Below are 18,139 nucleotides of genomic sequence, written 5' to 3' on the forward strand. Positions count from 1 at the left end.
AAATAAATTCTTAGGATTTAATTCATGCAAGATCAACTTCAACAACTGTTTTAAACTTTTAAATTTATAGGCTTTGATATCTTTTTGACATTGGGGTCTCATTATAATTTTGTACTTACATTATCATAAGTAAGTAAAACTTCAAGGAGGACTATCTTACTGTAAGGTAAACTGTAAACTTTTTGAGCTGGTATAAAAGGTTTTCAGTTTAGTCTATCTTCACAACCTAAACTGTCATCTACAGGGCAATGTAAATATAAATGCAAAATTAAGTATTCAATAAAGCTACAAGATTTGGTCAAATCATAAAAACAAGTTAGACATGCCCACTGAGACTAATCAATGCTAATGATCTTTATTTATTCCCCAATGCATATTTTGTTCAAGAAGCAGGAGATAAACTATGGGGTTCTTAATTACATTACAGTGGTGGCCTAGGTGAAATGCTTTCAAATAATGTTCTACCTGATTCTTAATTAGTAATTCCACATCAACAGTATTCATTAATCAATTTTTGTTTTTCTCTTACAGATAAAGAAATGTCGAAAAGCATCAAAAAGTAAGTTTTATATCTATTTCTATTACTTCCCTTGTTAAAGATTTAAACACAGATTACTAACTAAACTTCAATATAATCTTTCCTCCATTGCTAACGTCTGCCCAGAATTAACTTCTCAAGCCTGCAAAATTCATGTTTAAAGTTGAACTAAGTAAAAATGCATGACAAGTTATTAGTTACAAAAAAATAAGTACTTCTGATGTGAATAATGCATACCATACTTGTTTTCTTTACTTCAAAAAGATAACAGCATTTTCTAAACATCCTTCTTGTCCTCCATACATAAAAAGGATCTAGTTGAAATGAACCTTATAGCTGTATATCTTATCGTATAATTACTTCCAAATGTGAGTCCAAAAAAGACATGAATATTCAAAACAGGTTTTTGAAAAAAAGATGATGCAAAAGTACATTATCTTTATGATTATAATTTCCCATTCTTTGATTTAATGGTTTTGCATGATTAAAACAGTAATACTTTTATTACAATTTCAATATGAAATATGAAGTTGCACATGTTGTTGTGCCAGGTATATCTTCACTCAGTCCATTTAGTGAATAATGGGAAATGCCCATGAAATAACAAGTTAAAATCAGACACCAGCCAGCTTAAAACATACACCTCAACCACATTTAGCCACACAATATGTTGCGTGGCTGCCAATATTTTTGTCATTTGAATTTTCTTCCATACAGTGAAAAATGGCAAAGTCTCCCCCCCCCCCACCAAAAAATGAAGCAACTAAAATCACTTACAATGTATGCCATATTTATATATAAAGCCACATACCAAATTTGAAATCAATGTGTTCATTCGAACTCCAAATATCTTTATTGTAATTCATATTGATGAAATGATGGACAGAATTACAGACAGACAAACAATACAACAAACTATCAGTTGTTATATCTATAATGCAAATATCATCAGCGTAATATTATACATTTAAAAGAGAGGCATCAGATAACATTTATTGCTAAAGCCCCAAAACTGGCCATTTCTCTAAAGTCAAGTATCATTCTATTGAAGTATTGTCTAAGCTTATTAATTCTGATAAAAACCCTTTATAATCTTTTGATGTATGTTATTATACTAGAACAAAGTACTAAAATGAACCACAACGATCCATCAATGATCGGTACTATATAAACTATCAATAAAATCACTCAATGTTCCACAACATGTTGTTATAACATCCAAGACCAATAATTGGCAAAAAATGACCACAATCATGTCCATAATAGCAACACATTAGCCTACAATTATCTTTAATGGATAATCGAAAAGAAAATCAAACAAAATCCCCTAAACAAATGGGAAGACAGAATAAGTATGATAGTGTGACTATTGTTTAGCTTGTATTCTCTAGAATATCAATAACTACTGCATTCCGAGGATATTGTTGTTCAAAGGAACTAGATAAAATGATTCAATAGAAATAATTAAACATGAAAAATTCCATCATGTATCAAAATCTGTAAGTATTTTTTTTTCAATATGGAAGATAGTATTGAATTATAAGTCAATGGAAAATGATCATTGAAATGGAGAAGGATCATTCACTTGTATTGGTTAATTTTAAGTTGGAATTAAAACTATTCATCTCTGTATTACTAACAATAGAATATGTATAAAATATTCAAATATAAGTAGGATTCATATCAGTAAATTTGATTTAATGTTATTTTTTACTAGAATACTATAGTTATAGTCATTTAAACATACAAAGATCACATTTTACTTCAAATTTACTAAAATTCAGACTCCCATCTATTGTTGACTAAACAATAGTTTCATTATTTTCTCAACTTTTCAATGATGACATACTGAAATTTAATATTATTCACAACTTCAAGAGCCCTATGTAATTAATGTAGCATTAGTTTAAACTTCATTTATATCTGAAACAACACAACATGGAATTTATATTGACTGGATTTCATCACAGCTAGGCAGAAATTAAGGGTAATTACTTAATTTGCTCTGTTGGGTATAGCTGCATAATTTACCTTGATCAAAAAATAATAATACACATAACATAATGATGCATCATATAAAGAGTTGAGTTTGTTTGAAATAAACTGAATTAATGCCCAATGCATGGATCCGGAAACGGTCAAAAATGCCAGTCATTGACTGACAAATTCTGCAAATATAAACTTTGAACTCTCTAAATTAGGATTTTTACCACAGACATAAAAAAGTTTAATGAAGTAAGTTTTTTTGTCAATTTGTAAACTAACTTGCATATTCATGTGAAAAACCCTTTTAACCCTACATGAGTTAAAAATATATTCTCTCAGTAATAGAACACAGGGACTACATCAAATTCTTACTCCATAAGGAAAATATATACCTTGTATTACCTTATCACACAATGGCTGCAGCCTGTTGTTCAAAAATCAATACAAAAATCTGCCTTCAAATCCAATATACAAGTTGTTTTTTTAGATTTAGAAGTAATGCATTTTCGTTTGTGAAATGTGAACTTGAAGGAATATAACAAACCATTTACTGGACACTTGGGACCATTAATATCATTCTACTTATATTATTATAAACATTATTGAATTTTCCACCTTTAATTGATTATCCTACCTGGGAAAACATTTCAGTCAGGTGTGATAATTCAAACTGGAAGCTGGCACAAAGGTTGTGTTACCACATCAATAAAATGTTTGTTGGACTTCTCTTTCTAAATACAAGGTTAGTCAAGTTTTCTCATTTTTCTGCTTAAAGACTTCTAGAACAATCTTTTAAAGGAAAGAATAGTTCATCACCTAAAAACAAAGAAAATTTATTGGAGAAACCTGCACTTCTTTAGGGAAAAATTAATGGTAATGTGGCATTTGTCCAAAGGGTACCATTCCAATCAATAACTCTACACAACCATGTTTACTCGGAACAATAATCCACTTTACAAGGGTTATGGATAACAAGTTAGACATTTTAATTGCATTAAACCTTGTTGTATTTTAAAGAAAGATCAATGCATTGAGTAAAGATGCACAACTAATAAGGCTTCCTGGTCAAAAGGGTTAAAGAAAAGAATGCCAATAAGATGTCGATTTAAACAAGCTACAACCTAGATATGCAGTAGACTGCATTCTGTTTTATTTTTATAATCAATATACATCTCACTGACATGTTATCCCAAGCAAGTCAATTTAGTTTCGTAATACAGCATTAAGTTTTAACCCTCCTTGCAAAAAAAAAAATCTTCATTTATTTCTTTCCTGGTGACTTATTTTGTTGGTTTTTGACATTTAGAACAAAGCTACCATATATTTGTTGTCAAAGACTAATGAAATTTGTTAGTTTATTTTTACTATACACCTTAGTACTTATTATACTATCAAATGAGTTACAGTATTTTACTCTACTTAGGTAGATCCTGTACTTGTAGACTTTTTGTCACTGAAGATCAGTGGTTGAATTCATAATATGTTATTAAAGAGACAAAAATATTAATTCTAAATTATGGTCATAATAAAAAAATTACCTTGTAACACCAAAGTCACACATTTGACTTTTTATGAAACCAGGCTTCTAAAATTTGCACATTCTGTGAGATGTACATGGTTTCAGATAAAGCCATCCACATGTTCAACACTATGATCTCTTTCTTTTAACCTTGAACTAATTGTTACATGAGTAGAAGCACATAGTCAAAGTTTACTAATTACTAGAAAACAACTTGCAAGCATTAAGACAAGAACCAAATGGTACACAATATCAGTGTTCTCAAACATAGTTAAAGTATCAATTCACCATAGAGAAAGATAAATACCTACCTTCCATTATTCAGAAGAAAAGAAGAGACTAAATATCAACTGATAAAATTTAGTCTATTTTTATATGATACTTGATTTTGTTTTAGAATGACTCTTTTACATGACAGTGAATTGCTTCTTGTATCAGAACAAACAGAAATTATACCATAAAAGAAACATATTAGATTTGTTTCATTTCTCTACATTTAATGTTGTAAGTTAGGTCTAAAACTTCTACTGATTAGCATAACCAACAGGATAGGGGTATGGGGCTTTTAGAAAGTGATGGTTTCTATTGAATAAGGAAGTAAAAATAGACTTTTAAGGTTTCACTAAACTTCATTTAGAAAATAAATTTTATTCCACATGACTAACAAAGGATTTCCAGATAAAATCACAATTCCTCAGTAGGAAACTCCTGATATCAGAGAAACTTACAGACAACTGTCTGCCATCAATACTCCTATTCTCTCATTTCACAAGAAAAAAATTCTTCGCTGTAATTTTAGACATTTATTTCATTAGTTGAAGCAAAATCCATATTTGACTGTCTGTGAATGCTTTAACAGCTACTTTCATTACACTGCTAAAAATTAGGAGTAGAGTATAAAAGAATATCATTCATTTGACTGACTACACAGAGAAGTACAAGTAAACAATAAATAATGAACATGGAGAATATTGATAGAATAGACATTAGATCCAGTTAACAATTAGGTGTAATCAAGTACTGACCAAGATTTATGGAAATCTAGTTAGATCTGATGCTCCTTTTATTACCCATACATATATTATTCATAGCATTAGCATTCTCTCAGTCATTTTTTTACTCACTGATGAATAATAAAAATGCACAAGGATTGATGCTTTGATTTTAAAGGATGTGTTAGTTGGAACCTTATCAGTAATTTACTTTCAAATTAAATTAAGTGCTGTGGTGTTCAAAATACAGTTAATTCTGAACTTGTAAGAAATAGAGTAATATGTTTGAGGTATTGTATTTGACAAATGTGAACAGTATATCAATTGGAAGCTTAGTTTTAAAGTTTTTTTTCAATTATATTGCTTTAAAGAACAGGCAAAAAAGACTGCATCATGAAAAATTTTCTACATACCATTTACAATACTCCACTGCTTCGGTGATAAAATTTCTGTTTCATGTTTAAATGAGTTGAAAATGTGAATTACAAATATTTTACCATTCTGATTATCTAAGAGACCTTACAACCTCCACATAAGCAAACACTGTAAAAAACAGTGGTATTATTTTCCTTTGAAGTGGACTGATACTCCCACTGGACAATTCATACAAATGGATTTACTTTAAGACATGATAACAAAAAAGGTTAGTTAATACTAGAGCATGAGACACTGACCTAATCAACTTCCACATTTACTGCAACAGTAGTAGTAAATTTTGATAAATTATTCAAACAACATATAACATACCAATTCAAGTACAGATGTTTTACTACACTGTTTGCAACCTGTGATTCCTTTTATGGGAAACGGTACAAAAAAATAAATAAGAGTAACTTGTGTCCAAACAAGCAACCCTACCAAAGTTGCCAAAGAAACAAGGGCACTGTGAAGCCTGGCATCCTCTAATTGTATAAACATTAGATCTTATGAACTTAACCTTTGACTTTTTATAAGGTGCCACATTCAGTACCAAGTAAAAATCCATCCAAGGATGTTGATTGTAGTGTTACAACTTTGTTGACAGGCAGATAACTCTTTTGCAACTTTGTTGACAGGGAGGTAACTCTTTTGCATGTTAATTAGCCATGCACTAACATAATTTAAAACAATTCTCTACTCATTATAAGGACCAATAGATTTCTAGCTGCGAACCTATATCTAGCTTATTGAAAAGGTTATATGACCTTTCAATGTGACATAACAAACAGAGTTCTGAGTGTTCATTATTTCACATGGACCATCACATGGAACATCTTCTCTATTTCATAAGGAAAAAGCTATGACATTACTCTTACCTTACCAACACGTAAACAATATTAAGTGTGAAGTGAGAATAACAATTATGTATATATCAGGCACGTAGCTACGCTTACGTCAAAACGCCCGGGCATACACATCAACAAAAAAAATCATTGGAGTTGTTGCACATTCACCGGGAAGTTCCTATAGTTGTAGAGAAAGTAATTGACAGTTTTGCACCACGCAAAAACAGGAAGATGACCCTCAATTATTATTAGACTGACTAGAACTGTAAACACTTCTGAAACCAGTAAAGAGGTTGATTGATATCTGCATGATGTATTTTTTTTTCATTTGCATATTTTGATACCAATAGTTGATACATGTAGTTGAGCTATATAATACACAAATTTAAACATTTCACTATTTAATGAATTTCAACTTATCTTGCTAATATAAGAAAATCACTGATAATGAAAGAATACCCGAAAATGACACAATACAACATAGAAACGGTAAGACAATAATCCCTCTTGCAAATATACAAGAATCATCAAAATTGTAAAATTTCAATTTCCTGAGATTAATTTTAGAGATCTTAACTGCGATAATTCCTTGCTTTTTGGGGTATTTTTTTTTCAATTACAAACACTGTCTACGTTTCCTAAATCCCAGGAGCTTCAGGGGGCTTCGCTAGACCCCTCGCCGTAAAATAGGCATGCACATTAATTAATTCTAGATACGCCACTATATATAGACATGGAATAAACCTAAAGTTCAGCTTGTTATTAATGTTGATTCACCATAGTGGATAACAAATTTTTAAGGGCAGACTTTATATATCTTCTACTGATATGCATTTAAACATTTTCTAAGGTCTTTTAAAACTTCACTGCTACCCTATTTGTTTTGTTTTAAGAGGATACATTCTAGACAGTTTTACAGGAAAAATGATTTGAATGATTTAGATCATTTTTCCTGTAAAACTGTCAAGACAATGACTAAGAGATAACTATAGTCTGATTTTGTAGAACTGAGAAGACCTTACATTTCACTGTTTTGTACACAGCACCAACTTTTAGTTGTCATACAATATATGCATAGCTCCAAACATTCAGTCACACAATTTCTTCCAACAGTCAAGTCTTTGCCCATTGTTGTCTATACATAAGATGAGGTTATTCATCAACTCTTTTGTTTCTTATACACACTCAGAATTATTTGAATTTCTTCTTAGATAGTGATACATCTGATCCTTTTAGAATATGCCTATGAAAGTAAAAGAGAAGACTTGCATACGTCTGCTTCTTATAACTTGTATAAAATTGAGCTGATGGTGAAACATTACTATCATATGATAAAAATAATGAACTTTGATTTGACTGTAGTACACTTGATGGAAACAATTTACTACTCTATCAGGATTTACAACTTTAGGAGTATAGTTAGATAGCTTTAAATACTCATATGCTTCATGTCTGATGCAATTACCATTACATAATCATATCTACCAGGTGACATCTTAGAATTTCTTATTATATAATATTTTCATATTTTTGTAAAAAAAAAAAAATGCACTCAAAATAGCAATTTACACTCCAAGAATTACTGAATGCTGTTTGTAAAGTGAACCTATGACAACTAGCAATAGATCTAGAAGAGTGTTTTACAATGAAAACTCTTTTACATGTATCTTAAGAACAAATCTGAATAATCCAGTTGAGTTAGATTACTTTTTATAATCCAAAGTTTCATTAAAATTGTTTATAATTTGGGCATAATAAGGTTCTGTTTCTTTGGAACCAAAAACTTATTAACACTCCATACTTTATAAATACTGCACAACTTACAAATGTTAATATCAAACTTGTTCTGAATTTTCTACATGTTTTGTTCATCTACATATAGAACCTTGAAAAATATTAACATATGAAGACCATCAGACAATTGTAAAACTGTTCCCTAAAAAAAGATAGCAGTCCCATTCACATACTTTGCACTATGGTTCATTGAAGACTAGAAAATAGAAATACTTTTACTTATAGTCTACCAGTAATTCAGAATCTATTGACTGCAGCCCAATCTGAAAGAGGCCCAAATAAGGATAAAACAATATGTAACCAGGGTAACAACAGCTTTCTCAAAACAACTTAAGTTCACTGACATTGAAAGCACCATTAGTTAACCTGACACATCTAAGTAAAATATCAAAAGAAAGTCTACAAATCTTAGAAAAAGTATAAACATGTTAGGAGCAGTTGGCTAAGCTGTCAACTCAGTTATGTGTCATAGATTGTTTACCGTGTGGTAACATTTGGCCATAAATAACAAGTAATGTTATATTTTTTATGATGGATACCATATTATTGAGATCAATTCTTTCATTGAGGTCAGTAGCAGGATGTACTAAAGTGTGCAAGGCAATTAAAACAAAAAATATCAATGGAACACTTCCACTTTGACTAAGGAGAGCATTAACCAATAACTCCTACTTTAGGTCTCTGTGCTGTCTCCTGCTCTTAATTCAGGTCTCTGTGCTGTCTCATACACTTACTTCAGGTCTCTGTGCTGACTCCTACTCTTAACTCAGGTCTCTGTGCTGTCTCCTATCTCCTACTCTTACTTCAGATCTCTTTGCTGTCTCTTAATTCAGGTTGCTGTGCTGTCTCCTACTCTTGCTTCAGATCTCTGTGCTGTCTCCTACTCTTACTTCAGGTCTCTGTGCTGACTCCTACTCTGAACTCAGGTCTCTGTGCTGTCTCCTATCTCCTACTTTTACTTCAGATCTCTGTGCTGTCTCTTAATTCAGGTTGTTGTGCTGTCTCCTATTCTTACTTCAGGTTGCTGTGCTGTCTCCTACTCTTACTTCAGATCTCTGTGCAGTCTCCTGCTCATATTTCAGGTCTCCAAGCTGTCTCCTACTCCTACTTCAGGTCTCTGTGCTGACACCTATTCCAACTTCAAGTACAGTCCAAACTAGCTTACCGGTACATGACATTTGAAGGAAAAGCAAAATGTTGGTCACATTAGACAGATGGTCTACTTAAACAGGTTGATCAAATACATTAATGTACTACATAGGAATATTATAATCATAGTCTTTTAAGACAGGATATTGTTGAATATATGCAATTGCTAAGACAGCTTTGATTGTATTTGTGCTTACTTCAAATCTCTGTGCATTAACCCACTATTTAATGAAGTCCCTGACAGTCATCTTCTCTTATATACGCTAATTTGTGTTGTTGTTTTCTCATACATAAGGTCTCTGTGTTATTGCCTACTTCAAGACTGTGTGCTGTTACATACACTCATTTCATGTCTCTGTGCTTTCATCTATTCTTAATTCAGGTCTCTGTGCTGCCATCTACTCTTAAATCAGGTCTCTGTGCTGTCATCTACTCTTAAATCAGGTCTCTGTGCTGTCATCTATTCTTAAATCAGGTCTCTGTGCTGTCATCTATTCTTAGTTCAGGTCTCTGTGCTGTCATCTACTCTTAAATCAGGTCTCTGTGCTGTCATCTATTCTTAGTTCAGGTCTCTGTGCTGTCATCTATTCTTAGTTCAGGTCTCTGTGCTGTCATCTACTCTTAAATCAGGTCTCTGTGCTGTCATCTATTCTTAGTTCAGGTCTCTGTGCTGTCATCTATTCTTAGTTCAGGTCTCTGTGCTGTCATCTATTCTTAATTCAGGTTACTGTGCTGTTACCTTCACTTATTATTTGGTCTCTGTGCGGTCACCTATTTAGGTATTCTAGTTTCTGAGATGTCACCTTATCTAACAAAAGAACTTGATCATGTCTTCTTTTACTTCAAAGTTTATTTTTGAGCGTGAGAAACAAATCAGGAAAAGGGAAATATATAAAAGTAATATGATATTAATACAAAAAATTTTCCACTGGTAATGAATTAAACACTTGTTCTAGCATCTTTGTGCAGATACAAAGCTTCAATGGCCCTCTTTATTACTTCTAATGTTTGAGGGAAAAACACTGAGAAAATGTACTGTAACTTACTATTTAACATCCCAACTACACAACCATGATAACTCCTCTCAACTTACATCAAAAATTGGTTTTTTAATATGCATCCTTTTTGTACAACTTTCACATTTAAATTTTCTCAGGGTTCCAAACTTCTTAAATTTTGATACTATGACCTGTCACAGTTAGGCCTTTTAAATTTCTTATTTTACAAACTATCACTCTCAGTTACACTTTCAACGAGTGCTTCAATAAGCCACTCAAATAACAAATCACTGGGATAATTGCCTATTTCACACATCAGTCAAGTAAATTTATATAAAAGCAAGTCATTGTAAGAATTACATCTTGATGTTTTTCTGTTATGTTAATTTGAAGAATTGTGATCTGAAACCTATTTAAAATTAACTGACAAAATTGAAAAGCAATATATTAGAAGAAGATTAAAATGTTTAAAGGTTCACCAGTTTGTGTGAAGATGTATCTTGTATGAACATGAAGCATTGTAACAGTTTATAACTACTAATAATATGACTTCTGGAAAATTTTGAATCAAGAGGAAGTAACAAGGGGAGGCATACAAACAGGAACTGACTCCTGATTTTATCCTGAGAGCTTTCAACAGTGCTCTATATCAATGACCACTTACAACTTCAAAATAAGACTTTTAACTTTTGTATATTAATTTGACAAATATTTTATAATAAAATAAACAACAATTACAATAGCCTGAGTGGAGCTGACTTAATCTTCAATACAGAAATGTACCATTTACATATGTATTCAAACTCATTAATTCTTATTTGAGTAATATGATCATTTACTGAGATAAAACTAAAAATTATTCATCTAAAGTTTTTTTTATTAAAATCCTTTTAATTCACAATTAAACTGACTCTGTAGTGTTGAATAGAATTTGTGGAAGATAGTTATCGTTGAACAGGTTATCAGTATCTTTTGTTTAACATCCAGTCAAAGCTACAAATCTGACACAAACATTTTAATGCATCACTTGGGCTTCAATTCTCCTATGGATTTAAACTTTTCAGCTCTATTGCAGAACATTGTTATAATGCCTATATACACTTGATACATTGAAACTATTCTGATTACTAAACAAAGAAAAATGGACTGGTCTTTTAACCACTAATTATTGATAAACCATTTCCTAAATGATCCTAAACTGAACTCAAGATATTAAAGATAAACCTGACAATATTTTCCACATTTTTGTTATATTTCTCATGGCCTTAAATCAATGACTGATCATTTCAAAACAGTTGACTCTTGGATTTTGTCTTTTCCAACTTGGTGGTAAGTAATTTATGAACAAGCTAGTTCCATAAGTTCATAGTCTTTCAAAGAATCAAACAGTTTTGTAAATCATAAATTTAACGTTAAAATAATATGGAGAATCGTGTTTTTGTGTTGGTACTATTCACAGAATCAGTAAGGTTCTCTGTCATATGGACTGTTCTTATCCAGAACCAGAAGAGTGTATTCTAAAGCCAGTGTTTTATCCTCATATAAGATAGTGAGATTGGACTGGTAGAAAATGTGTGCTAAGAACAGGAAATTGAGTCAAAGTAACTAGTTGATCTTAGGTTGTATTTCCCTTTTTTATCACAAAAGATGATTTTTTTACATGTTTTTTTTTAAATCTAAATTCATAATGAATGTTGACATTAAACTCCAAAAGAACTTACAAAGCTATTTTCAATTTGATTTAACTTCCTGTAAAAAAGAATTTAGTGCAGAAACCCTTGATAGCTTAGTATAACAATACCACATTCCACCCAAAGAAAAAGGAATTTTAACTTTATATCAAAATGTTTTCATAAGGAAATTCATACAGGGTGTTTATACTTTACATTGCCTGGACAAAAACTTAATCTTTCCTCTCCTTTGAATTTCATCTTTTTGTTTCTTGAAATAACAAAATATTTTCATAAGACTAATAGGATTACATGGTTCAGACTAGAAAATCTTACATCTTTCCCCAAATCAATAATTTGGCTGATTTAGCATTTTTATTGATAACTCAATCTGAAAATTTTGGTCCTGCTATGAAATAAAATACACAAGAATAGGCTTTTAGCATGCATTAGAATCTGCTGTTTTATAGTGCCCTGTCTGGCTAAAATAATAAAAATACAAATATCTGATTATCTATATAAAAGAAAGATATTAAAGTGTCAGTCTAAATACTACTGTTACGATACTGTAAATTACTTTGTAGGCAGTGCTTAACATTAGAATCTCATGGAAGTTCACTCTCACCAAACAGTTGCTAAATAAGCATTTTACAAATTTCTTAAAGTTTCAAATCTCATTGTAAAAGACTACATCAGTTGAATTTCCTTAGCACAATGTCATTGATTCTTTCACAGTGAAACCTATCTAAACCAAACCCCCCTTTTTTTTCACTGTAAAATTTGTTTTATGAAGACAAATGATAAGATTACTTAGGTTCATAATATGTTTGAATAGACATGAAGGGTTTCTAAAATTATCTGGTGTAGAGAAGTTTTTTTTGTTTATTCAGGGTTCAGTTAGACAGGCTTCACTGTACCCCGGTAATCAGAACTTAAGTAGCACTCCTGCTAAGGATCATGCAAAATGTGATTCATGGGTAAAAAGCGTACATATTTTTATTTTTGATATTTTGTTTGAAATGCCATAGTAAACAGAAATTAACATTCGGTTTTTCATATAACCCATGCTCTTAGGAGATAAAAATTATATAGAATGCACTGTAGATTTCAAAATTAAGGGAGATAACTCTGCAAATGACACTCAAATACAATAGAATCTATTGGATTTTCAATGTTGATTATCTCCTAAGAGCAGACAGATTTAAATAAATCAATCAACTTCATATCAAAAATAAAAATATGTAGCCTTTTTTTAGGTGTATCACATTTTACAGAATTTTGCATGATTCTTACAAGGATCACTCCTTAAGCAGAGAATGTTTCTTCAACTTGAAAACTTTGTTACCTGGAAAAAAAGTCCACTTACAAATTTATAGAAAGCATAAAATAGCAAAACAGTAGCCCATTAAAAACAGTTTAAAGAGAAAGCCAGACATATAGTCAATCAGAAAATCCCTAAGTTTTGTCAGACCAAGATAAAAGGATCCCACATTAAGTGGACATGACGATTCATTACCAAAATGTCAACAGATCAGATTAATTGTGGACATAGCACTTATATCGTTATCAATGTTTCATAAACATAAAACATTTTTGCACAACATGAAATGATGAATGATCGTTTTCAATATATCAAAATCTAAACAACTGCATCTTGCTGTGTGCAATATCCGTTAAATCTGAATTTAGTCTTGGTTTCTATTGATAAAGAATTCCTGAGCAAGTAGTCTATTGCTTGGAGGCATTATCGCTGAAACTATTAATGTCTCAGAGTGTTTCTAAATTAGGCAATGGAGGATGTCTCTTGTAATTAGACAGGCACAAGCAATGATATTGGCAATAACATTCTAACAATGTAATTAATAGATAGAAAAAATTACATATGAATTTTGATAATCCCGATCACTTTGTCTGGAAGTCTGAAACTTTAATGATTTCACAAATAATTTCTGTAATATAAAATCAATATACTCTATACAGGACTGGGTAAAAGATACCTGTATTTTGGTATGTCCTATTAGAGAATTACTGCTTACCAAAAAATACTCAAAATATATACCCTGTTTGTCTGATTCAGATACTAGACCCACGTTTCAAGTACGCCTTCTTGGTCAATATATTTTTCACATCAGAAGTCAATATCTATTTGCTACTTCAAATCCAGTAGATCACCACCTGTCAATAGAGAGAGACAATGATTTGAACAATTATTAATGATATAACGATTGTCTTTTATCTTAATTTCAAGTAAAGTATCTGCTTGACAAAAGTTGGTAAAGACACAGTCTCTGCTGAGACTTATCAGTGATTAACGTATAAGGTATGTTATGAATGGCTGGTATTTGAATGGATATCAATAAAGGATCAGTGTGATCACTATCATCATACAATGCCAATACTGTATACGACTTTATAAAGTCATCCAAATCATGCTATTGTGGACATCGATCTGTTTCTATGATCAACTGATTTAACAGATCAATGATTTCTGTTCCAAACTTTCTTTGACTTATTTTTTATAATCACAAATATTACACAATGATTTTACTTTAAAAAATTTACGTAGGTAGTAAGATTTAGTCTTCACTTGCATGGACGCCTGTCATGCTTTGAGCTAAAAAATAACAAGACATAAAAATTGTTTTATTCAATTTAAAAATTTTATAGTGTGGGAAAATAGTTGAAAATAAGAACATCCTTTAGACATAAAAAAATCATTAAGAAATGTATTTTGCACTAATCTCCAAAGACAGCTATTATCATGACTGGTAACCTCATTTTGAGTGTCTCAATACTGAACCCAATCATGCCAGATCTTACTCATCATTAGACATAAAACAGTAAGGAGGAGACTTAAATAAGAATGTTGTAGCTATGAAAATAATGGATCATTATTACTACTCATTGATTGACGACAATTTATCCAATTAATAGGTCTTGTATGACAGTTGACCCCAGAAATAATGACAGGTGGGCCCTAGTTACCTGCTCTGGGAAAGATTTTACGATATCAATCATTAAACTATCCTTTTACAAGAATGTCTTCCATCATTATAATAACCTAAGAACACCTAAAAGCACCTTTTCTGTGCAAAAATGAAGTTCAATCTTAAATTGCAGAGGTGATAAAAATCTACAGAGACCACCTGTAGCATCTATAACTATCACACAACAGCACTATATGATGTGACATCAACCGAAGGTAGTTGTCCTTCATGTCTCCACCATGTCTTCTTTTCAGAATAAATCAGCCGATTCAGTGGCTACTCGATGGAACTTGTTTTTAAATTCAGCTTTGTAAAATCAGATACCCAAATAATACTTGATGATATGAGAGATAGAAGACAACTATTTAAATATGATGGGTTTTACATTACAATTTGTGACAATGATGTGTTATACAATTCGTAAGCAACAAATACAAGCTTGTTGGTAAGCATGTTTAACTTTGGCCAAAGTTCAAATAAGTAAGTCTTTTCTTGAATAATCAAAGATTTAAAGAACTTAGAAGAATCACAAGGCAGAAAATTTCAGCATACATGACAATCCCTTGAGTTTTCTCTGAAAAAAATAAACCAACAGATAAAACCACCTAACCCAGTTTAATCAAATGATGTACTTTAGTATCTCTCACTTGATAATGAACCCCCATCAGGGAATGCATATGACATTAATCAGCCCATGATATCATACAAAATATATACAAATCTTCATAATTGTTCCATTTTTGTTTCATTATTAAGAATTAAGTAACTATCCAGTACAATATTTATCAGTGGAACTGAGTCTGCACCCTATCTCTGGAAGGTTACATAATAGCTACAAAGAATAATGGTAGCAACAAACCCATTACATTTTAATGCCACAGATAATTTTTTTAGGAATTAATGCCATTATACCAGCTCTTAGATGAGTTATCAAAATGATCTAAATGAATGTGAATGATATCCAACCTGGCAACAACTAAAACATCATTTAAAAGTTTTTCTTTTAATTCAAAAATATTGATGTAATATGTGGAGTTAATAAACACCAATAAACAGACGTCACCTCCACTGAAATTCCATAAAGAATTACTACGTGTATCCTACAAATAATTGATTCTAGCTGTGTAGTTGACCATCTAGAAAAACGAATCCAGAACAATGGTAAACAGCAAGTAAAAACTCAATATCAATTTAATGTACTAAAAAGACTTCACTTTTCTCACACTTATGGTATAGAATGAAAATTGTAAATCGTGAAACTAAGCATATTTCTAAGTTTAACTTGATCATATTATTCATGTCAAGAAGGCTCTAACAAATGCATTCTGAATATTCATATTTTTGAAATGTTCCACTCCTGTAAAATCACCTTTTCTCATAGAATTGCACAATACTTAACATAGGAACATTGGGAACATCATCAAATATTCATAGTTAAGATAAGATGATTTGAACTTAATCATATGGCTTGTTTTTCACCTGACCTGCTAACTATGCATTAATTGTAACATGTAAACCTGCAATATCAGGTAATTGATCTGACACAGGTATGGGGAAACTACACAGGTGATGGAGTAGACCAAAGAAATGCAGGGTGTGTTAAATCTCACACCTTGTTTATGAATTAGACATCACCTTGTGAAGTGAGTTAAAAAGACAGTGTTGGTGTTGCTCATATCATAAGCAATGACTCATCTTTTGAAGAAAAATTAGTTACATCCCTGTTAGTGAAACAGGATCATTTCAGGTGGCAATTCTATAGTTTCCATAGTTTTAAAATTTCTCACCAACACCATTCATAAAAAAATGTACTATGGAAACAAGTTGCAGACATACTCATCATGATGTCTTTAATAGTTCTAGTCATAGAACAATGACTTTTTTGTGTACATGTAGCAGCAGATTTGCTAGACTACTAAATCTAAGTACCTTTAACAGTACTTGTGCTTCAAGAATAAGACATTGCCCCAATCCTAATCACTCTCTCCAGACAATATATAGCTTGTCTTTCCTGTTCATCACATCATTTCATTATAAATCATTCTATACCAGACCATTGATCAGACATTCTCTAAGTTCTACAGAGCAGAAATTTGATTATCAGAAATTTAAAACACTTATCTATAATGCAGAACTTGTGCATATTATTCCTCTCCTTAAAGAAGATATTGATTCCTTACTTAGCATGGGTTGTTTCTGCATATATCACCCAGTTTATGCTGAATTGGCATTTGTTAAGTTTAAAATTTCTGGGCATAATATTGAATGGTTAAAGTGCTTGAAACTTGTCAAAACATAAAAATCAGAACAAACTCCTATATCTTCATGTTAATTTTAGTGTAAATATCATGACACAAACAACTTTATAGTATCATTTTCGAGTTTCCAGACATAAACAGGAAGGTCAAGCCAAAGAACAATCTTCATACTTAAATGAGCAACATGCCTACCATTTGGTAATTTTTTGGACCAAAAAGTTGTTTCAAGATTGTAAAGAACATTGCATGATTAGCATAACATTTGACCACAGTGTAATCTTTCTATTCCAAGAATACATGCTTGGCATGTTTGTTCTGTTCCTATACTAGACACAATGATGTAACAATCTTTGATCTATTAGAAAGAACTGTCAGTAGTCTTCCATGCAGAAAACTAATTATTTGTATAAAAGACATTACTACCTTAAATGCAATGCAATATTAAGGTGCAGACATCGTGCATATAGAATCTTACCTTTTGTAGACTATTGATTGAATACTTCAACAGAATTTTTAAGACTCTAATTGCTAATTACTTCTAGCAGTTAACCTTTAAGTCTCATTCATCTCAGAAAACATCTATCCTTTGGAACTGAAAAAAAAAATCTTTTTAAAACGACAAAGGATGGCTAAGGCAATTTAAGTACAATAGTATCCACTAAAATTATTATTTACTGCTGTTTGGAGCAGAAAGTTATAGCCAGGAACAGGGGAAAATCCAGCACTTCAGGTTGGGATGTAAACAACTGAGCAAGATACCAAATATTTGTGGTACATCAAGATTTCATGCATCATTCAAATTTTTTTTCTCTCTCCAACTTAGGGATGGGGTCTTCTCTCCTTTCCTCTTATTATGTTTGTTATTTCTATTCCATTTCTGTAGATTTTTTGACTGCTTTGACTGTGACAGCCACTTAAGATTTCCTTGTAGCTAGTGAGGCAACTAAGACATAAGTTAGAGAGAATATTGTGGTAAAATATCC

At 31.4% G+C, this 18,139-nt stretch overlaps 1 protein-coding gene and 1 long non-coding RNA gene across 23 annotated transcripts in view; one reads left to right on the top strand and one right to left on the bottom strand.

The window, feature by feature from the left end:
* LOC148624279 (uncharacterized) overlaps window positions 1–18,139 on the top strand; it is a 74,779-nt gene that overhangs the window by 38,028 nt on the left and 18,612 nt on the right. For 6 of the 9 annotated variants that reach the window (XM_088566929.1, XM_088566932.1, XM_088566927.1 and 3 more), the window contains one exon: window positions 532–559. The gene's annotated coding sequence lies outside the window, so the exon portion shown is untranslated. Of the gene's footprint in view, window positions 1–531; window positions 560–1,929; window positions 2,038–11,484; window positions 11,571–14,159; window positions 14,232–18,139 lie in introns of those variants that run through there. The other 3 variants (XM_088566933.1, XM_088566935.1, XM_088566934.1) reach the window with 3 other exon arrangements.
* The window catches only part of LOC148624280 (uncharacterized), an 87,112-nt gene that overhangs the window by 31,420 nt on the left and 37,553 nt on the right, over window positions 1–18,139 (bottom strand). For 7 of the 14 annotated variants that reach the window (XR_015919666.1, XR_015919656.1, XR_015919665.1 and 4 more), the window contains 4 exons: window positions 17,632–17,748; window positions 13,971–14,086; window positions 3,159–3,340; window positions 120–680 (listed from right to left, as the gene is read on the bottom strand). This is a non-coding gene — a long non-coding RNA (uncharacterized LOC148624280). Of the gene's footprint in view, window positions 1–119; window positions 681–3,158; window positions 3,341–4,062; window positions 7,544–13,970; window positions 14,087–17,631; window positions 17,749–18,139 lie in introns of all 14 variants that reach the window. The other 7 variants (XR_015919667.1, XR_015919663.1, XR_015919661.1 and 4 more) reach the window with 4 other exon arrangements.

The sequence above is a fragment of the Perna viridis genome, chromosome 2 (assembly GCF_037379345.1).
Source record: "Perna viridis isolate PV_CMFRI_1.1 ecotype Kerala chromosome 2, ASM3737934v1, whole genome shotgun sequence".
Lineage (NCBI taxonomy): Eukaryota > Metazoa > Mollusca > Bivalvia > Mytilida > Mytilidae > Perna > Perna viridis.